The sequence below is a fragment of the Alexandromys fortis genome, unplaced genomic scaffold (assembly GCF_014885135.2).
Source record: "Alexandromys fortis isolate MF-2015 unplaced genomic scaffold, M_Fortis_MF-2015_v1.1 scaffold_251, whole genome shotgun sequence".
Lineage (NCBI taxonomy): Eukaryota > Metazoa > Chordata > Mammalia > Rodentia > Cricetidae > Alexandromys > Alexandromys fortis.
In genome coordinates this window covers 612,663-636,208 of record NW_026068176.1, presented here as the reverse complement: position 1 = coordinate 636,208, position 23,546 = coordinate 612,663, and the positions used below count along the sequence as shown (strand labels likewise).

At 37.3% G+C, this 23,546-nt stretch overlaps 1 long non-coding RNA gene across 1 annotated transcript in view; it reads left to right on the top strand.

The window, feature by feature from the left end:
• Positions 1–19,427, top strand: part of LOC126492521 (uncharacterized) — a 51,359-nt gene extending 31,932 nt beyond the window's left edge. Inside the window, exon 3 of the long non-coding RNA XR_007589619.1 lies at positions 18,771–19,427. This is a non-coding gene — a long non-coding RNA (uncharacterized lncRNA). The remainder of the gene's footprint in view (positions 1–18,770) is intronic.
• Positions 19,428–23,546: the final 4,119 nt, after the last annotated feature.

The window sequence follows — 23,546 nt, the reverse complement described above, 5'->3', positions numbered from 1 at the left end:
CCTGCTTTTTTCTTAGGACCATTTGCTTGAAAGACCTTTTCCCAACCTTTTACTCTGAGTAGATGCCTGTCTTTGTGGTTGAGATGTGTTTCTTGCAAACAGCAGAATGTTGGATCCTGTTTTCGTATCCAATCTCTTAGCCTGTGCCTTTTTATAGGTGAATTGAGACCATTAATATTAAGTGATATTAATGGCCAGTGGTTGTTTATTCCGGTTATTCTTATTGTTTTTGGTAGTAGAGTTTGTGAGTCTCCCTTCTTTGAGTTGTGCTGGTGAAGGGTTGCTAGATGCCTGAGTTATTGTAGTCATTGTTTAAAAAATAAAGAAACTGCTTGGCTGGCCCTCATAAATTAAAACATAGGTGGGAAAAGTAAACAGAACAGAATGCTGGGAGGAAGAAGAAGTGATCTCAGAGACGCCATGCTCCCCTCTCCAAGGCAGACGTGATAGCTCTGTTCTCTGAGGCAGACACGATTGAACTCTGACCCAGGATGGACTTAGGCTAGAATCTTTCCCGGTAATCACACCTTGGGGTGCTACAAACATTATTAGAAATGAGCTAGTCCAGGTGCGAGAGTTAGCTGAGAAGAGGCTAGATATAATGGGCCAAGCAGTGTTTAAAAGAATACAGTGTCCATGTAATTATTTTGGGGCATAAGCTAGCAGGCAGCTGGGGTGCTGGGGACACAGCCCCGCTACTCCTATTACTACAGAATGGTGCACACGTGGACAACTGCTTCCACATAAAGCCTGAGACAGCTTGGAAAGTAATTCTAGAACAAAATGACAGCTTTTTGTATGGTTTCTTGGTTGCAGCACTCTCTTGGGGCTACTCTGCTTGCTAGAGGCAAGCAAGTGCTCTCATCTAAGAGAGGCTTCCTGACTCAGCTTTAGCTGCAAACCTTGCTGCTCTTTTAAGAGGTCCTGCCACGAAACACTTAAATGGTGTTGATAAAAGCCGACTGAATGCTTGTTTGTTTTCAGCAGTAGCAGAAAAAAACCCATGTTGTTTTAAAGTGCTGGCTTTCTGGGCCAGCCTGCCAGGGCAAACTCTGACTGTTTGAGGCAGGAGGGCCAGCTACAGAGAGAGGACTTGAGTGTTGTCTGTTGCAGCTTGTTTGATGGCAAGGACCTTGAAACACTGTAGACTTATGGCACTGAATGCTGAATGCGGCTCTGGCTGGTACCTCAGCCACAAGGTTGGAATGGCAGAAAGCTAAGGAATGGGCTACATCTAGCCGGCAAAGCCACGGCTTTAGTCCTACTGAGATTGCTTGGTAAATCAAAGACTCATGTGGTCAGAAAAAGAGAGATATACAGTAAAGAGAGGTTCAAAGATAAAGAAAATTTCTAAATGGTTTACAGTGTGTTAAAAATATATGCAAGCTAAAAGTTAAAAGTTCTTAAAAGTAAAAAAAAAAGGAAGAAAGAGGGTAGTTGGTGTGGTAGTACACACCTTTAATCCCAACACTTGGGAGGCAGAGGGAGATTGACCTCTGTGACTTCAAGGTGTGGTAGCACATGCCTTTAATCCCAGTGCCTAGAAAGCAGAGACAAACAGATCTCTGTGAGTTCAAGGTGTGGTAGCAAACACCTTTAATCCCAATGCCTGGGAGGCAGAGACAGGCAGATGTCTGGGAGGTCAAGGAAAGCCTGGTCTACAGAGTTATTCCAGGTCAAAGATACAGAGAACCTGTCTCAAAAGGCAAAAAATAAAAGTAAAAATAAACAAAATAGAGGTTAAAATAAAGCGCACAAAGATGAAAAATAAACAGAATTTTGATACTATATGCTATTATACTCTCTTTAAATTGTTTAAATGCTGAGGAAGGAGTAACAGCTGCTAAAAGATATTTGTTTATAAATGCTGCTGAACTAATCCAACATAGATATTTTAAAAATGCCTTGACTTTGAAATTTGGATCTAAGGACATGATGCTTTGGAAAGGAGTTTCTTATTTTGTTTTCACAGAGGGTGAGAGTCTGTGGATTTCTTCTATCCAAATATGGTATGATGGACCACGCCCTCCTGAAGGGTTGCTGTAAACATCTTCAGAAAATTGTTTCGCTCAACTGCCAACTGAGATGAAACTAGCACACAGGTTATACCATGAAAGACCTAATTAACAACGTGCCCATTCAGCAGGAAGCAGTCTGGAGAGAAAAAATTGCGCCCATGTTCCCAAATATGGTTTATAAATGTTCTTTTACATTTAAAGGGGGATATGATATAGGTATGAATAATTTGCATTGATATGGGTTTTGATTTAGTGATATAAATTTAAGGTCAATTTTGTTATATGTATATGTATTTCTGCTCTTGATTAAGGTATTGTGATTGTGTAGTTTATGTAAAAATGTAATGTATATAGGTTGTTAATAGATAATCATAATAGTCAAGTTTGTAGTCATGTTAGTTCAGATTTTCTAGATGTTCATAGATATATTTTAGATAGGCATTATTTATATCTTTCAAAGATTATAGAATATGGCATTTTAAATGTTTTAATAACTTAAGGTTTTTCATGACAATGAGACACTCTGATCCTGGCAGCACCAATCTACTTCAAGAAGAAGATGGGCATTGAAGAGGATTCTTATGGCGTTTGATAGCCATTTGGGCAAGAAACTGCTCTTGCCTGGACTATTGCATAAACTGGACACAGAGAACCCTCAGAGAGAGGACTACTGAACTTGCCTAAAGGTGAGATGACCTTTTGGGGTTCCTGATTCATGAAAGAGTCTGCAAGACATTCTTCAGGACAAGCAGATAGTGACTGCCTTTGAAATTTCCTGCTTTGTGGAAATGTCTGCTGGAAACTATGGGCCTGTAGGCTGAAGATGGATGCCCCAATGGTACAGAGAAACTTTGGGTGAATGTCCAGGCAGTGAGATGTCTCTGTCATTTCTAGAGTTTGAAAGTTGCTTATTTCTTGTTTGCTTATGTAATATTGTATCTTTCTGGAGTCTTTGATGGAGTTAAAGAATAGTTAGTTATAGTTATAGTTTTCCTTAGTTATGATAAAGATTATTGTAATTTTTACTTGATAACTGTTTTGTTATATGTAATTTTGCTATGTTAAAGTTAAAGCCTTCCTTTTTTGTTTAAACAGAAAAAGGGGAAATGATGGAGGAAGGTCATTGGTTAAAAAATAAAGAAACTGCTTGGCTGGCCCTCATAGGTTAAAACATAGGTGGGAGGAGTAAACAGAACAGAATGCTGGGAGGAAGAGGAAGTGAGCTCAGAGACGCCATGCTCCCCTCTCCCGGGAAGACGTGATAGCTCTGCTCTCTGAGGCAGACACGATTGAACTCTGACCCAGGATGGACTTAGGCTAGAATAGTTCCCGGTAAGCGCACCTTGGGGTGCTACAAACATTATTAAAAATGGGCTAGTCCAGGTGCGAGAGTTAGCTGAAAAGAGGCTAGATATAATGGGCCAAGCAGTGTTTAAAAGAATACAGTGTCCATGTAATTATTTTGGGGCATAAGCTAGCAGGCAGCTGGGGTGCTGGGGACACAGCCCCGCCGCTCCTATTACTACACAGTGAGGCATTCTCATCTTGCTTCCTCTGTGTCTGGCTGGTGACTCCCTGTCTTTTCTTGTAACAATGAAGGGGCCTGCTTGTTGGGGTTAATGTCCTGCCTGGTACCCTACAGCCGGTAAACCCCAAAGAAAATCACACAGAGGTCTCCATAAGATTATAAAACTGATTGGCCCATTAGCTCTGTCTTATTAGCTCTTGTAGCTTATATTAACCCATTATTCTTATCTATGCTAACCACATGGCTTGTTACCTTTCTCAGCTGGGCAGGTCACATGGTGCTTCTTTGGTGGTCTGGGCTGGATGGGAGGAATGGGCTTCCTCCTTTGCAGCATTCGCCTGTTCTCATCGTTCTGCCTCTACTTCCTGTCTGGTTGACCCGCCTATAATTACTGCCTGACCAATCAGCATTTTATTAAAATACATGATTGACAGAATACAGACAATTCTCCCACACCATGTTCTCTTCCCAGAATTCTCCTAGTCTGGTTGTCCTGCCTATACTTCTTTCATGGCTACTGGCCTATCAGCATTTTATTAAGCCAATACAAGTGACAAATCTTTACAAAGTACAAGAACATTATCCTACAAATTTGCTGTCCTGAGACTCACTCTGTAGACCAGGCTGACTTCAAAGTCACAGAGATCCACCTGCCCTGCTTCTTCCCTGAGTGCTAGGGCTAAAGATGTGAAACATCACCATTAGCATCTTTTGAATTATTTATCCAGCATGATATCTTCATACATATTGTTAGCTTTGATAATTGTGATAATTGGAAAGTTATCTTATAGATGATTCATGTTGTCATGTTTATTTTATATGTTTGGTACATGTATTTGTGATGTGTATATGTCGAGGCCAAAAACTGAGGTCAGCTATCTTCTTCAATTTCTTTATACCTTATTTTTTGAGACAGGGTCTTTCCGAGAACTATTTTCTAGATGTGTTACATTCATTTATTCTGTGAAATATTTGTTTAATGATGCAGATATGTTGCATTCTTTTATATTGTGTTTGTTTAACTCTGTGAAGCTGTGTTACTTTGCCTTCCTAAAATATCTGGTTAATCTAATAAAGAGACAAATAGCCAATAACAGCTGGGCGGAAGAGGGATAAGTATGAGTGACAGGCAGAAAGAATAAATAGGAGAAAAAATCTACATGAAGCGGGAGGGTAAGGAGCAAGAAAAGGAGGAGGGGACATCAGGGGCCAGCCACACAGTCACACAGCCAGCAACAGAGTAAGAAGGAAAGAAAGAAAGATATATAGAATAAAGAAAGGCAAAAAGTCCAGTGGCAAAATGTAGCTAAAGAGAAACAGAATAATTTAATTTAGAAAAACCAAGCTAAGGAAAGACTGAGCATTCATAAGTAAGAAGAAGTCTCCATATGTTTATTTGGGAGCTGGGTGGTAGGCCCCCAAAGAGTAAAAAAAAAAATCCCAACTACATGGAATTCAATTTATTTGGCAAAGTGGGATGACCAATGGGCCATATCTACTTCCCAGTGTTGAGTTACAGACATGCACCAATACACTCAGGTTTTTCTTTTTTTGTAATTCTTTGGAATTTGAAATAAATATCTATGAAACTGTAGATTCAATTCACAGTACTGAAACATACATACATACATGCACACACACATACCCATACATACATATACACATGCATGCTTATATTCATACCTAAAGGAAGCACAGGACCATAAGCCGAATAAAGGAAAAGAATAAGTTGAAAGAAAGAAAAAATGAGGTGTTGAATCAGTTTCTTTCTACATCCTCAAAATTTGACTGCTGGTAATATGAATGGGGATGAGGACTGGTCAACTAAACTTGTGGAATCTTCTCTTTCCTATTAGCTATGTTGCTATTTACCCTGTATTAAACAAGCATTTAATGTCTTCTCTGGTTATTTGCCACATTAATAAATTCCTTTTTTAGTGTACCTGGGCCTTTTCTGGCCACACTAGATTTGCTATCTATGAATTGGACAGCTTCTCTCTCCCTCCCACGTTTCCCCAGATAATATTCCCTGGGGTGACTGAAGTTCTAGCTGGGGATATCTCTAAAATACTTTTGGAATGTGGGAACCAAGCACAGTTCAGTGCTGAGGTCTGTCAGATCAAGGCTCTGCCTTTGTACTTTCAAGAACTTCTGAGTATTAATCAGCCTCTGTGATAGATATACTTCAGAGTTCTCAGACTCTACAGCAGTGAAAGGCAGATAAATGACTCCAGCGATCATTCCACCTGCTGACCTCAGGCAGGGGCTACCAAATTCCAGTGTTATTCTCAGTTGATGAGATCTGCTCCCTAAAATTCAGGGATATGCATTTCACTGCCTAAATAAAGAATACTGCAGCCTGCACTTTTTAGCTTGTCAATGTCTGGCTCTCCCACTCTCTACTGCTCCCAGGACTGTTTCTTACTCACTCTGAAGCTGTGCCAAGTTAAATTCAATCTCTTTGATTTGTGGTTGTACTTACTTCTCAGCTCCAAGGATAGCTCTGCTTTGAGCAATAGATCCCTCTCAAAATGTCACCTGTCCACTGTCCTCCATGTCTTACACAGTATAAGAGGGAATTCCTCTCTGCTGCTGATCACAAAAGTCACTCTCACCAAAACTGGACTTCTGAAAGTAGAACTTCCAGCATTCTCAGTGAGAAAACCTACCTTATCTTTTGGAAAAGACTTCTGCTTTTCACACCCCCGTCCTGGAGAGCCATGATAGAGCTAGCTGTGTTTCATTTGGATCACTCCTTTTTGATGTATTGCCCCTCCTTTTTCACTATAATTTTCATTTATCCTATTATTTTGTTCCATACATGGATTTCAAGAGATTCATTCCTGTCTCACTTTTTTCTGGTACTGACTCCTTTTAATTAGTTGCTTTAAGTCCACCAATTTAGCAGAAAATTCCACCCCTTGCAGTTATTTCTAATATAGTCACTACATACAGCTTCTCTCTTGTCTTGCTTCTTCTCTTTCACTTCCATTGCAAATACACCTTGCTTTTTATTATTATTTATGAATACTTTTAACATTAATAGCTTTCCAATCAATCTTTATTATGTTAGACTATCACTTTTCTAATGTTATTAATGACATAGTTTATATTTTCAGGTGTTTTATGTTTTCTTTGGCGGGGTTACTACATTTTTAATGCCTGGATTATTTTTGCAATTGTTTTGATTACTGCTGTCTACACCAACATTTAGTATTTAGTATTTGTTTCTTTGTTCATATACAAATGTAAAATTACATTGGCTCTATCCTTGATATGTTTTTTTTTTCTTTTGCTTCAGATAGTCTATTGATAATGCTTTCTACATTGCCTTGTTTGTTGATATTTCATTTGGAAAGTTTTTTACTTTTTCAAAATCTCAAATTCCTTTTTGAATTTCTAATCCATATAGATAACATTTTTGCTTCAGTAGTTCTGAATTTCTTAACCAGATTCCAAATTATTTCACTAATGTATTTACTTGTTTGTTTGTATCCCCTTTGAAGTTTTATACTATTTGGACAAAACTTTTTGAATATACTTTTCAACCATTTCCATACCTTTGGATTTGGTAACTGAGGAGTTACAATCATTTGGAAGCATCATGTTACCTTCTTTTTCCACAGTTCTTGTGTGTCTATGTTACAATTTACACATCTTTCAATATGGACATATCTCCCAATTTTTATTTTGGGATCTCAGTGAGCAGCCTGCTCATGACAACTCAGTATCTAGTAGCACTCAAACAAGAAAAATAGAAACTGTCCTAACAGCTACACCAAGAAAATCCAGATATGCACTTAAAATCAACTAAAGTCCAAATACTATACCATCAGTAACCTTCCAATAGAAAATGATCATAAGAATTTAGAATCAGCTAGGAATTTAAAATTATTTAGAATGAAGCTAAAATAAAATTAAGTGAAGTAAAGGAAGGGGACAACTAAAGAAGATAGAAAAAAGAAAGACAAGCAAAGATGAAGAATGTATTAAAATGTTATCTAAAGGGAAAGAAAAGCAAGAGATAAAAATATGATTGTGTAGTAAGCAAATCACATTACTGGACTTAGATAAACATGAGAAAAGAAATAAATAATAAAAAAACTAATATATATTATATATAAAATTAAGATTGGAAAAAAGGCAAAGTACTGATGTGGTTTCTTTCTGGACCTTATAATCTTGGAGTGTGACAGATGAAGCTCATTACCAGTTGAAGCAGAATTATTTTATTTTCCTATCACTTAGGCTAAGAGGTCAGGCAAGGCAAACATCAGAGGTCTTATAGGGCTGTATTCCCTTTGGGCACTTCTCTCTCCCTATCTCTTCCCCTCTTTCTCTTTTTTTTCGGCATATCAGGAGCGTCATGAGACTACACTGAGCTGAGCTTTCTGTGGGAGTAGCATGTCCTGGCTCTCTTAAGTTTGCACACCCTGGTGTAGCTAAGATCCAAGCCAAGGATTGTTTCCCTAGTGTATTGGGCATAGGAGGTGAGACATAGTATTGATATCCTGCTAAGCATTAAATACCCTGTGGGAAAAAGGAAACTGTGGAAGTTGAGTAACTGGGTTGACCTGAGTTTAGAGGTCTCTTCCTTCCAGCAGTGAACAACAGACAGGTGGCTATGAACTTTGATTTAGACTATCAGTTTGTCATAGTTAACCCTCAGAGTCTGAGGTTGCCTTCTAGCTACAGACCCACATTCATCTCTTGCTGCAGGAACTAAGAATTTGTTGAAAAGTGTTTCCTGTTTACCTGACTTGCTCATTGTTGTTAGTCTAAAATAATTAACCTCCTCTAGTCACCTACTAAAGGTAGTACAGTCCTTGAAGCTATGGGAAGTGACAAAGTGGGCCTCCTCTTGATTGAGGGTCCATCTCAAAGAAATCACTTCGTACTAAATCCTCTTACAGCCTCTGAGATTTTCACAAACTGAGGGCTTCCTAGAATCTTGAGAATGTTTACCATAAAAGGAGGTTAAATTTTGTCAAAAGATTTTTTTTTGTATATCAGGAGATTATCATGTGGTATGTGTCCTTGAGTTTGTTTATGTGGTAGATTACATTTATTGACTTATGTATGTTGACTCATCCCTACATATCTGGTATAAGGCTGGTTTGATCATAGCGGTTAACTTTTTGATGTGTTCATGATTTTGTTTGCAAGTATTTTCTCGAGAATTTTTGTGTTTATGTTCATTAGAGAGGGTGACCCATACTTACGTACTTTTGTTAGATCTTTGCCTGGTTTTGAAATCAGAATGATAACGACTTCTTGAAAGGAAATTGCAAATTCCCTTTCTTTTCTATTTTATGGGATGATATGATAAATATTGGTGTAGCTCTTTGAAGATATGGTAGAATTCTGCCTGTGTCTATTTAGTCCTAAGCTTCTTTTAGCAGAATTTTATATCAGCACCTTTATAGATTTTCCAGTTTAGCAGATAGTGGATTTTTAAATTATGTATTATGATTCTCTGAATTTCTTCAGTGCCTATGGTGTTTTCATTTTTCATATCTGATTATTTGGGTCCTCCTTTTTTGGGTCAGTTTGATTAAAAGATCTTAACTTTTTAAAAGAATTTTTCATTCCATTTATTCTTTGTGTTTTTTGTTTGTTTCTACTTCATTAATTTCAGCTGTGATTTTGGTTTGTGTCTTCCTGTTGATTCTATTTGGGTATTGTTCTTGTTTTTTAAGGCCTTTGGGTGTATCATTAAGTTATTGATTTGAACTCCTTCCCATCTTATGATGTAGACACTGTTGGAAACTTTCCTCTTAGGATTGACTTCATTGTGCCCCATAGATTTTGGAGTATTGTGGTTTTTTTTTCATTGTTATTTAATTCTAGGAACTTTTAATTTTACTTCGTAGTTTCTCTCTTGGCCTAATTTTATTCTGTTGTGTGTTGTTTTGTTTCCATGAAATTGTGTACTTTCTGTTATTTTTATTATTATTGATATCCAGCTTTATTTCATTGTAGCCTGATAGAATTCAGTATATTGTCTCAGTTTTCCTAAATTTGTTTTCTGTCCTTATGTGTCATCTATTTTGGAGAAAGTTCCATGGACTTTTGAGAATAAAGTGATTTCTTAAGTGTTTGAATGGAGTGTTGTGTAAATATCTACTAGATCCATTTGATTTATGATGTCATTTAATTCCAGAGTTCCTTTATTTAGTTTTTTTGCTGAATGACTATTTTTGGTGAGAGTGGAGTGTTTAAGTCATGCACTATCACTCTTTTTTACCAGCCTGTGCTTTAGAGCTGTTTCTCTTATGAAATTAAGTGTCACTATTATTGACATATACATGTTTTGAATTGCAGTATCCTGTGATGGATGTTTCCTTTGACAATTATGAAATGTGCTTCCCTATCTCTTCTGACTACTTTTTGTTTTAAGTGTATTTTTGTCAGATACTAGAATAGCTCGAGCCATGCTGTCTATCTTTCAATCTGCATTAGAGACGCTTTGAATAGTAGATAGTAATTAACATAGAAACCCACAATGACTCACTCTGCAGAAAAAAAAAGTTTTCATCATGAAAGAATATTACTCTCAAATGTCTTTGCAGTATGTAATAAAATTATCATGTGACTTTTATTCACAATTCAATTATGATATGACACATTAATTGACCTTAAGATTTCTGTCTTCTCTGTCTTTGTCTGTCTCTCTGTCTCTCTGCCATCTATCTCTCTGCCTCTCTCTCTTTCTCTCTAATACTCTTTTTTAATTATTTGGAAGCAAAAGCTCACAATATATCTTAGGCTGACCCTACATTCATGTTTCTCCTACTTCAGATTCCAGAGTTTTAGGATTACAGGTTTACATCACCAAACTTGATTCTCTTTTCCTAATGTAGAAAATTAGTGCTGGTAAACTTGCTTTATTAGAGATGGTTTGAATAGGTCTCATACATTTTTATAATTTTTATATACTATCATCCCATTTCCCATGCCCAATTTGTGTTTGTAATTCTACTTAAAACTTTATGTTCAGTTAATTTATATGTGTTTGTGAGTTTTCCAGATTCCCTCCTGTTGTTGATTTCTAGTTTAATCCTGTTATGTTCAGTATCTTAGTGTTTCTGTTGCTATAATAAAATACCATTACCAAAAGCAACTGGGAGGGGAAAGGGTTTCTTTTATTCCATAGTTCTATATCACAGTCCCTCATCAGAGTAAGTTGGGGCACGAACTTAAGCAGCACCCATGGAGAAACACTGATTTCTGGCTTCCTCAGACTGCTTTCTTTTACCACTCAGCACCATAGCCTAGGGGTGGAATTTCACAGTGAGATGGATGGGCCTTCCCACATCAATCATTTAATGTAGAAAATGGCCAACTGAATTGCTTATAGGCAATCAGGATGGAAGCACTTTCCCAAATGAGGTATCTCTTCCCAGATAACTCTAGCTTATATCAAGTTGACAAACAACAACAATAGCAACAACAAATCTCAAGCACGACAGTCAAACAATAATTATCTTACTTTCTTCATGAAATTTCCCTTTTATTTTTACATTATGACTTACTAGTTTTCCTGTGACTATTGGAAACTTAAAAATCTATTTTTTTCCAATCTCAGTTTAATCATTCTTGCTGTTTTGCTTAAAATTTACATGCAATATTTCTGACCATCCTTTTATTTCAAGCCCATGTATATTCTTAAAGACAATATGAACTGTCTTCTGTAGGTATAACATATGTACATATGTATTTTTAAAATTATACTACTACTGCATAAATTTTAACTAAAAACTGCATTTTCCCCCAGTTTTACAGTTTGTTCACTGCTTTCTTCTTCCTTTATTGTCTTCCTATGTGACTTTTTGAAGGGGGGTGTATTTTAATTTGTTTCTAATTTTATTTCTTGAATGTACTATAAATTTTCATGACTATCATGAGTCTTATGTAAAATATCTGTAGTAGGAGAGAGCCGCTTGTTGGTCTTCAGCTGCTCAGCCTTGAAATAATCAAACAGAAACTGCATTAATTAAATCAGTTTGGCCCATTAGCTCTAGCTTCTTATTGACTAATGGTATAGGAGGTCCTTCTGTGTTTGTGTTGCTTTCATTGGTTGAATAAAGAAACTGTCTTGGCCTTTTGATAGGGCCAAGTACTTAGGTGGGCGGACTAGATAGAACAGAATTCTGGGATGAAGAAAGCCGAGAAAAGCAGCCACCATGAATCTCCTGCCTGAGGCAGATGTAGGTTAGAATCTTGCTGGTAAGCCACAAGCACGTAGTGATACACAGATTTAATAGAAATGGGTTAATCAATATGTGAGAGTTAGCCAATAAGAAGATAGAGCTAATGGGCCAGGCAGTAATTTAATTAAACAATTTCCATGTGGTTATTTTGAGGGTTAAGCTAGCAGGGCGACCAGGAGCCAGGCGGGCAGGAAATGGCCCACTCCTCCATATTACAGCTAACTCTTACATACTAATTTAACCAATTTCCATTTATCTGTGTATTGCCACATGGCAGTGGCTTACTGGGTAAATTTCCATCTGGCTCTGGTGGGGCTACATAGCTTCTCTCTGACTCTGCCCTTCTTTCTCCCAGCATTCCCTTTAGTTTTCCCCACCTAGCTCTTTCTGCCCTGCTCTGCTATGGGCTCAAATCAGTCTTTTATTAACCAATAGTATCTACAGCATACAGAGGGGAATCCCACATCACCTACCCTTTACTGTTTAAATAAAAAAGTAAGGTTTTTAACATTAACATAGTAAAATTACATATAACAAAACAGGTTCAAGCAAGAATTATAGTTATAATATTTATATCTACGTTATCTTTTATTATAACTAAGGAAAACTATAATTATAAGTATAAATTCTTCAACTCCATCAAAGACTCCAGAAGGATATATTACCTAGGTAAACAGGAAGTGCATTGTAAGCAACTTCCAAAACTCTAGAATTGATAGAGACATCTCACTGCCTTGACAGTCACCCAAAGTTCTTCTGTAACATTGGAGCATCCATCTTCAGCCTACAGGCCTACAGTATCTAGCAGACTTTCCCATGAAGCAGGAAATTTCAAAGACAGTTCTGTTTATATTGGCAGTTTGTCAGTCCCTTTCTTCTGTGTCCTGAGGAATGTTAAGCAGACTCTTTCATGAAGCAAGAACCCTGAAAGGTTGTCCACCTTTAGGCAAGTTCAGCAGTCATTTCTATGCAGGTCCTGCATGTCCAGTTCATCAAGCAGTTCAGGCAAGGGCAGTTTTTTTTTGCCCAAATGGCTAGCAAACTTGATAAGTAGCCTCTTCAATGCCCATCATCCTCTTGAAGTAATTGGTGCTTCCAAAAGCAAATATGTCTCATGCCATGAAAAGTCTTAAAACATTTTAAATACCATATTCTATAGTCTTTGAAAGATTTGAAGAATCCCTATCCATCTGAAATACATCTCTGTATATCTAGAAAATCTAACTAACATGACTGCAAGCTTGACTATTACAGATGATTATCTAGTAACCTATATTTCTTAATTATATATTACATTTTTAAATGAATTACACAATCACAAATGTTAATCAAGAGCAGATATATTCATATAACAAAATTAACCTAAAAGTTATATCAATAAACCAAGATCTATACCAATGCAAAGTATACATTTCTATAGCGTAACCCCCTTTAAATATAAATAAACATTTATAAACAATAACTGGGAATTTGGGTGTTGTACTCTAGAGTACTTCCTGCTGATAGAGAGCACTATTAATTAGGTCTTTCATAATGTATCCTGTGTACTAGGTTTATCAAAGTCAGCAGTTGGACAAAGTAATTTTTGAGGGGTGTTCAATGTGACCTCTCAGAAGGTCTTGATCCTTCAAACCCCATTAGTCTGGAAGGATTCCACGGGTTATCATGCTCTGTGGAAACAAAAGAAGAACGTCTTTTCCAAAGCAACATATCCTTAGACCCAAATTCTGAAGTCAAGATACCATTATAATATACATGCTAGTTTTAGCTTAGCAATCCATACAATAAAATGTCTCTCTGTACTCAGCTCCTTCACAGTCAAAAATTCAAAGACACAATAATATTCATAATCCAGACTCTTTGTGTGTAATGGATCTTTATGTGATTTATTTTTATTACTCCTTTAATATATGACTGTTAGTACTCTGTCTCTTTAAAGACTTTGTTTCATTTTTTTACTTCCTTTTATGACTATACTCTTTTTCTTCCCTCTCCAAAGCCTACATACACTTTTTTTTAACACACTGTGCCCCATTTAGAGGTATTTTATGTTTGAATGGGCCCTATTGTGTATCTATAATTCTTTATTGTCCAGGAGCACTTCTTAAAATGCTAAGCACATCTTAAAAATTTAAGCTGTGCCATTACTAGGGTATATACAGCCTCCCTGCTTGTTCCATCCAGTCCAACATGGTGGAGGTGGTCTGTTCACTGCCTTTGAGCCATACACACTGCCCAAGTTGCAAGTATTCAGTAGGTCTATGTCGAGCCATTAAGTAGCTGTAGCACTCTGCTCACAAAACCCATTTAAATGCTTGATCGCCAGACCTCATCAGAGTTCACTCTAGCAGCATGGCTCAGAAAGCTGGCATTTCAAAACCATGTTTCAAAAAAACATAAAAAAAGAAAAAATTCATACATGTATGCAAAGTATCCAGACCATATACAAGCCTCACTCCCCACATCCAACTCCCACTAGTACTCTGCATCACATAACCCTGCCAACTTCATGATCTTCTTTTATAATTGTTTAGTTAGTTCATTTGTTGGTTTTTGTGAATTGGTTTTACTTGAGAATTTTGTATATGAGTATTGCATTTGCATGATTTCCCCCTTCCCTTTCCTTTTCCCAACTCCTCCTATTTGTGCTATGGGGTAATCCTACTGTGTGCTGTGAATATGTGTTGCTCTCATTGGTTGAAAATGAAAGCTGATTTGGCCTATAGCCCAGCATAATAAGGCTGGGCAGGAAAGCTAAACAGAGATACAGGGAGAGAGACAGGTGGAATCGTGAGAGATGCAAGCCAGCTGTCTGGGAAACAAGATATACTAGGGAACAGGTAAAGCCACAAAGCCACATGGCAAAATGTAGATTGATAAAAATGGGTTTGTTTAAATGTAAGAGCTGGTTAGTGATAAGTCTGAGTTATCAGTAAAACATTTATAACTAATATTAAACTTCTGAGTGATTATTTAAAGGAGACTTCAGTATGGGGCAGGATAGAATAACCTCTAGTTACACATTTGCTTCTAACTCCCTCTCAAATTCATTACCCCTTACCCTTTAATTATTCTTAGATATATGTAATATCTGTAGATATACATGGATGAATATATACAATGTCCTTTATTCTTTTTTCTCATATGTTTATGGTTTTAGGGCTGACCACTTGCTATTATGGGCTCATCCCAAAGGAAGACTAATTCTCCCTCTCTTGCTGTGATTCCTTGACTATAGCTCTTCATCTCTGGCAGTGGTTCTTAATCTGTGGGTGTGACACCTTTGGAGATTGCATATCAGATGTCCTGTATTAAGATATTTATATGATGATTTATAGCAGTAGTAAAATTACAGCTAAGAAGTAACAACAAGATAATATTTTGGTTGGGGTCACCACAACATGAGAAACTGTTTGAGTCACGGCATTAGAAATGTTGAGAACCATTGGTCTAGGGTGTGGCCTTGTGAGATTTTTCTCATCTTTCTTAGCATATGTGCTGATCACTTTTCTGTTACTGTGATAAAATTCCATGGTCAAATCAACTTTTTAAAGGAGGCTTAGAATTTGACTTGTGGTTTCAGAATGTTAGAGTCCATGATGGTAGAGCAAAGGAACAACTTAGTCCACAATCACAAGGTGAAGAACATTTGGTCTTTAGAAATCTCAAAATCTGCTCTCACTAACACACCTCCTCCAACAAGACCACAGTTTCTTCTAAAGCTTTCAATCCTACCAACTGGGGACTAAATATTCAAGCATATAAGCTTATGGAGTCCATTTCTACTCAAATCACCACATTCAATTCCCTGGCATCCATGAATATCATAACATCAAAATGCATTTAATCCAACTTCAATGGTCCCCATAGTCTTTCACAGTCTCAACACAGTTTAAAGTCCATAAGCTCTTTGAGATTCAATACAACTCTTAAGTCCAACTTTTTGCAAAATGAGAAAGCAAATTATATGCTTCTGACGTACAATGGCTATATATATATATATATATATATATATATATATATATATATCCATTTCAACATGGAGGAATTGAGGCACAGTGAGGAAATACTGCACCAAAAAAAAAAAGACATCAACCAACAGAACAATCTTCAAACCCTGTAACTTCACATCTGATGTCAAAGGGTTTAAAGAGCAGCACACTGTCTCTCTTGACACAGTTCGACTCCCTGTATACAGATCTCCATAGCAGATATCCCACAGCTCTGTTGCCTCTGAAATCACAGGGTCTCCAGTGCAATCCAGGCTTCACTTTCACAAGTGCATACAATAGCCTCTCAGGGATTCCATTCAGGGACTCACCCAACACATGCCTGGTCTCAGAGACCCTCCTTAACTATGGAAGAAATTTCCACAATGCCTTTACTAACACATCCTTTATAGCTCTAAAGTGATAACCATGTGGATGTCACTGCCTTGTTTGACTACCAATGTGGAGTAAACAGTGACACCCTTGAATCACATTTGTAGGAGCTTTGTTGATGTTTTAGGAGTATAAAATTTCCTGGGCCTTTTAAAAAATAAATAAATAAATAAATTGGAAGCTTAGCTGGGCAGGGATCTTGCCTGAGGGTACCCATTTTTTTTATTTCATTTCTAGTTAGGCCTATCTCTTTCAACACAAGTATTGTTTCCAACATTAAGTTTCTTGGTGTTCTTTTTTCTTTGAAAACTATGTTTTGCAGTTCTTTTTACCCTACTTGCTGTTTTTCATTATAAAACTGTATAAAGAGTGATTATTAATAACCACATAACAAAGTCAATATAAAACTCTCCTAAAATCTCCTCCTCCAAACAAGTTTTGCAATGGGGCAAGTATTCAAATATATAAAAGTGAGGGAGTCACTATCATTCAAACCACTACAATATGCCAACTCGGGTCTTGATCCGGCAGCCATGCTGTTGGAATTTCATGAATAAAATTTATTTCTCATATAAAACACACACTCTCTGCATACATCCTGCTCCACCTCCTCTTCTGTGATATTCACTGAATCTTAGGTAAAGAAGTTGTGTTGTAGAAACACATACATTGTTTTACATGAAGTTTTCCAGTAAATCCAGGAAACTTTCCACTTCTATTTTCTTTTGTTTTACTTTTATTCACCGTATTGAATACTTTAAAAGGATTTAGTTTTTTTGTTTGTTTGTTTGTTAGTTCATTATTCTTTCTCATTGAATTAATGCTTTCAGTTCAGTCATTTTATTCACTGGCTCCATAATTTCTGTTCATTTTTAAAATATTGTTACTATATCTCTGAATTCATAATTTTGTTGTAAAAGGGAGCTGAAATTGAAGAATTCTGTTAAGTATCACTTTTTAGGAAACAAAAAACTGTTATAATTTCAAAATAGTTCCTTTTCACTATTACTAATAGGTGTGGGAGAAGATATTTAAAATAGTCACCTAATGGGGTAGTAAAATTTTTAAACATAAAACTTACAAATCCTCATGGATCTCCCAGTAAAGGAGATTTTATTGGTACTAAGACTAGACAACTATTGGAACACACTTCAAGAATGGAGTCCTATTAGAATCCTAGTGTGTGTGAGAAAACTCCAAAAAGTAAAAAGACAAGAGTCTTATGACCTAAGTTTTTTTTTTTTTTTCAAAACACAGACTTGTTCTTGGAATGTGCTATCCTGCTCCTCCCAGGCGTGGTAGATAGAAGTGAGTGTACCTCAGCTGTTGTTATTCTACAGAAAAACAGGTTTTTTGCCACATTTCCTTGCAATTGAACACCTTGCTCATGTGATTGATTCTTCTTAGCCCTCAGAGTACAAATTGCCTGACACTGTGGGTTAAGCTGTCTATTGCATATGCTTTTATTTTACCTGGCTGCTTTGATCCATTCTCCCAGGTTGTGCCTCCAGTTAGAGTGGTAAACAAGTGACACCATGTAGTAAGGAGCTCTGCTTCCTGCCACCCGGCTAGCTTTACCTGAAATAATTACATGGAAACTGTATTCTTTTAAACACTGCTTGGCCCACTAGTTTTAACCTCTTATTGGCTAGCTCTTACATATTGATCTAACCCATTTCTAACATTCTGTGTAGCACCTCGAGCTGGCTTACCGGAAAAGATCTTAACCTGCGTCTGTCTGGAGTGGGAGAATCATGGCGACTGACTGAATCTGCTTCTTTCTCCAAGCATTCTGTTCTGTTTACTCCATCTACCTAATTTTCTGTCCTATCAAAGGCCAAGCAGTTTCTTTATTAAGTAACCAATGAAAGCATCAAATAGAAAAATGACCCTCCTCCATCAACACCACAAATTAGGGACATGATTCCAGACTAAAAGAAGCATTTGTGTAGTATGTGGATCCTTGACTTCCTCTGAACTTACTTATTTTCCCCCACTAAATTGTCTCCTGCAGGTATTACAGCACAAGAGGATAAACCTTTGGAATGGGTATATTTACACCAAAGCAGCCATAAAATACTACCCTTACCTTAATCTTCTTGCTCAGTTAGTAGCCAAGGGAGGACCCAATATTAACAATTATATGACTTTGATACTTTGCTGTATTATACTACCTTTAAATAGCAATCAGATTTTAAGATTGTTACAAAATTCTATGGATTTTCAAATTTCATTTGCAGATTACTATGGAAGTATAGGAAATCATTATCCAGCTGGAAAGCTATGGAATTTAGTCAAACAAACAGAATTTGTGATTACAAAAATTGTCCAACCTTCTCCCATTACATAGATAATTTATTGTTGGCTCATCTAGTGGTATCAGAGGGTTTCATTGTCAAAACATTCATCACACTATTAGTACTTATTTTCTTCAGCTCAACAGATGGAACTGGCTTATTTTACTCATCTGTTACAGTCAACTCATTAACCCTTAAATGTTTTTTTCATATTCTGTGTATGATGTACAGCAATAGACTCATACTCACAAAATTCTAACTTGACTAGTTTTATTGCAGAAGGAAATAAGCAAGTTGATACATTAACCTCTCCTTTTTTATTTCTCCTGAAGAAAGTTGGAAAGGAGTATGCCTCTGTCATTGAAGATGGATCCACTGAAACATTATAGATTCATCTCTGGTTCCTCCCACCCCAGGCCATCAAGGACTATGGTGAATGATGAGGAGACAGTAGAAATCACCAGAATACCAGAATAATAGCAACCCTCCAGCTAAAGGGCAAAGGGAGATATAGGACATAGACTAGGAGGTCAAGTCTTCCCACGGGGACTTTGTGCATCAAGGGAAAGTTATTCTATGAAACATACAGAACCCTACATTCAGAACTCTGAGAAAAGACATATTCAGCAATGAAACGAAGATCTATCTTGGTTCTCACTACATGAACTGATGTCTATTATCAACTGGGAGTCACTAAAATCATGATTAATCTGTTTCTTTTTGCTTCTAGTTAAATCAGTGCACTAAAAAGGATGAAAGGGATTGTAGTGGTTAACCCTATCATCAAATATTGCAACCATTCCAAACTGGTACTTTCAGCCGGGCAATGGCGGTGCACACCTTTAATCCCAGCACTCGGGAGGCAGAGGCAGGCGGATCTCTGTGAGTTCGAGACCAGCCTGGTCTACAAGAGCTAGTTGTAGAACAGGCTCCAAAGCCACAGAGAAACCCTGTCTCGGAAAACCAAAAAAGAAAAAGAAAAAAGAAAAAAAAAAGAAAAACCAAAAAACCAAAACAAAACAAACTGGTACTTTCTTCCAGAATTGCATTGAATTTTATCTGGCCCGGACAAAAGGTATATATATATATATATGTTTGAGGAATGACTAGAATACTTTAAACTTAACCAAGTATATGTGATTAATTTCAGTTTCAGTTCTATATGATGTGTCTTCATTAAAATGAATACAGCTTTTAAAACTTAGTATAGAATCATATGAGTAGATGCCTCTTTCTCTTTCCTTCATTTCTATCTTCAAAGAAAATCGGAAACAGTTTATATTCACCTATTGGTTTCTTATGCTAAACCTTTATATCTCTCCTTTCTGCTGAAACATTCATAAGAAGTGACTTAGTGTTTATTGTACTCATAAATAATGCTTGCTTATTGCATTTTATAACATGCTAAATTATCCTGGTGAGCAGAAAATAGCAAGCATTTTTAATGACTGGTCAAGATAATATGCTTAACCAAAGGGTCTGATCAACTGTTGATATTTTCTGGGAATCCAGTTTTCTGGAATTCAATATGTCAGTTCTTAAATGGGTAATAACCATTAATCTGGTATACCATGAAGAAGCAGATAAAATTATTGGTAGAATTAGTAAAACTGTAGGAGGCAACATATACCATCTTTGAGTTCTCAACTCACCATGTAATACATAAAAAATGTCATATTAAATATGGTTGAGAGCAAGAAAATTGTCAACAGTACATCTAGGCTCCAGTGTAAATTGCTCCACTGCTTGAAACTTAATGACACATCAGGCACATAGCATTTGAGGTTCATGTGGAATACAAATACACTCTATGACAACTACAGTGCTGACGGTAATTTGGGAGTAAAGTATTAGGTCTCAAGCCCAGGACAAATGGCTGAGGTGCCTATTTAATATATCAAATCCAAAGTGGATCTGGCCACCAGCCTCTCCCAGCATTCCTTAGTCCTTACCTTTTACAGGTCTGGTTGGCATACCCCACCATCTACCCTCAACTCTCCAGCCTAGGGCTAGGCTTCCTTTCTCCATTCTCTAGTCTCTATATAATTAAACCATTTGGCTATGCCCATCCTTTTACTTTTTGCTCTCTTAGCTGCTGCACATGCTTCCCCTCTCTTCCCTTTCTTCAGATGGCCCCGCTCAGAGTCATGTTCACTCTGGACTCTCCACATGTCTCTGCCATTGACTATGATCTTCCTTTTATCTACAATAAACCTTCTCTTCCATCATACCTAGGAACAGTCATGTCCTTCCTTCTTTCTTTTTTTCCCATTCATCTGGTACTGAAGCCCAGTATTAGCATATATGGGTTCCCTTCCAAGGATCTTGGTCTCTCCAAACCAAAATGCTGATCTGACTCTCCAAAGGTGTGTATTGATCATTTGTTTCTGCTGGTTACTGCCATCATCAAATTTGACCCCAAATTCTAGAGTATGCCTCTTCAGCTGCTTCTTCCCATCAAGTGCTCTAACCATTCCTCTTCTTGTCCATGTCATTAAGTGTCTCCCTGCCTCCTAGTGCCTGGTTCTTGTCTCAAATCCCTGGCATGCTACACCTGTCTGAGTATCTCTACTCAAGACCCTTACCATCTTCCATTTTCCCGTGCTGTCTGATCTCTACTGAATAAGTGTCACCTAGCTGCCTGTTTTGTCTACTATTACAACAAAAGCCACACCACTCTTCCAGGAAGCTCTTCTCATCCTACTTGGGCCGTGGTCACATGGAAAGGGACTCTTCTCCTCTGAGATTTGGAACATGTTTCTCTCTGACAGTTTCCCATCCCGCTTGGGGATGACTGGAAGGAAGTTTCTTGTCACAACGCTTTATCCACCTCAGCTCAGCTAGCTTTCTCTTGCCTCCCCTAGGGAAGTGCAGTCCTGTGGCTTCTGCTCTCATCTCTCTCCTAAAGTCTCCTTACCCAGAAGGAGCTTGCCTGCTGTCTCTTCCTGAAGTCCTCTTAAATCTCTCCTCCCTTGGGTGGAGCTCCTCTCACAGTGTCTCTATGCCTGAGCCAATATGGGCCACTCTGCACTCTTTCTCAGCTCCCTCTCAGACCTTATAAATTCCCTCCAGTGGTGCTCCATCTTCCAACCCTTTCTCTCTCTTCTTTGGACTACACACAGCTTGGTCTCATTATAGATCAATGGCCAAAGATTGGAATGTTCTATTTTCAAATTCTCTCATATGGTAACAGCTTCTGCCACTGAACAAACAAAAGATCACCATATCTCTATCTAAACTTGCTATATGCTATACTTTCTCCCTTCCCCACTCTTCAAAATCTTTTATCTCTACAATTTCTCTGCACTCTGCTCTCAAAAAATGTTCCTAAGACTATTCGATAGACTCTGTCTCAAAATTTGCAAGTTCATTGTGTTAAAAAGAATCTATAAAATCTGTAACAAAATTTAGCTTTAAATTTACAAAAAAAGCCTTATAATTAAAATAATTTATACATGAGTAATCTTGATTTGCTACATCATACTAAATATGTGATTCAACTCTTGTTTAGAATATTTTGTATATGTGACTTAGATTCAATTCTTGTTTTAAAGTAGGACTAAAATATAGATATTATAAATAATAACCACATCCATCTTTACTAAGATTAAAAGATACATGTAAAGTGACTTCACCACCATCTCAAGATGACCAGACGGTATAAACCAACTAAGACAGCTCCTATAAAACTTCTTAGTCCTACTGAGCCCTCTTCTTATCATCGTATCTCTTTTTAGACTAAGGAACAATGGTTCTCCAAAATATTTTGGATTATTATGGATTTTTGTATGATGATAAATTTTCAAAGTTATAAATAACTATTCAGATTAACAAAAGTTGACTTACAGATTTATACCTAATGACTTATGTCTTTGCTAACTATTAAATACCAGACATCCATAAATTTAGATAAGTAACAACACATGTTTGATAAATAAGGTATATTTGATAAAGTTTATAAATTCCTAAGGTCTCCTCAGGTTCACAGTAATATTTGTCAAGCGCCTTTCTTTTTGCTCACTTTACCAAGCTATTATTAGGATAAACTTAATCATACAAAAAAAACCTGTTATATTCTATAATGGTGCATTATGAAAGAATCCGGGGAAAGTAAAGTTCCCAGTTTATATATTTATAGTTTAAAACTTTATTTTGATGCTAAAAGTAATTTCAATAAAATCTTCAACTGAAATTCAAAGGCTTAAACTTAACAGCGATAAAGCTATAAAATTTTATTCTTATATGTTCCCAATTTATCAACTGTTAAAGATAATTAAAACATACAAACTAATGTGTTTTCAAAGTTAAGCCTAAAGCAAGTAACTAAAACAAGTATGCTTAATAGATAGATGGTGAAAAGTTTCTGCACCTTAATAAGCCTCTCAGCTGATGCAATAATCCAAATCAGATCAAATAAAATCAAATTAGAAAAAGCCCAGGTTTAATGGATACAAATGCTCCCAGATGGCTTTTTCCAGCCATGTTATCATTTATAAAGGCAGGTGGTGACCTGAGACTGGTCTCATGAAGGGAGAATGGCAGGTGACCTGAGGCCTTGGTGGGTCCCCCATGCAGGAGACAGACAGATAGATACACATGCAGAGAGAGCTGGTGTATAGAGTTTATTTAGTGGGTTATGGAGGAAGAAAAGAAGGGGGGAGGGAGGAAGGGGAGGGAAGAGAGAGAGGCAGAAGCTGCCTCTCCAGAAGAAAGGCAGATGGGGGGGCAGTAGTTAATTCTTCAGAAGAGGGACAGAAAGACAGGCAGCAGGCTGGAGACTAGGCTGGAATTCCACTTGACTTTGCAGAAGGGGGGAGGTTGGGAGTGGATGGAGCTTGTCTCTTAAAGGGACAGGGTACCTAGGTGACAGACCAGGTCAGCAGATTACAACAGCACCCCCTCCCATAGAGGAGGTGGGAAAGAAAGACGGAAAACCATATGTTTGTCCTCTGAGGGGCAGTTTAAATACCCTGTGGGAGTAGTCTAGAGCATATCTGGGGATGAGTTGGTGGGCTTTCTCAGAGGTGGAGTCTTTACTGAAGCAACTCCCAGGGGAAGGGCCTTGGGGTGGAACTTCCACCTGAATATTCCAGACTTTCTGGATATAT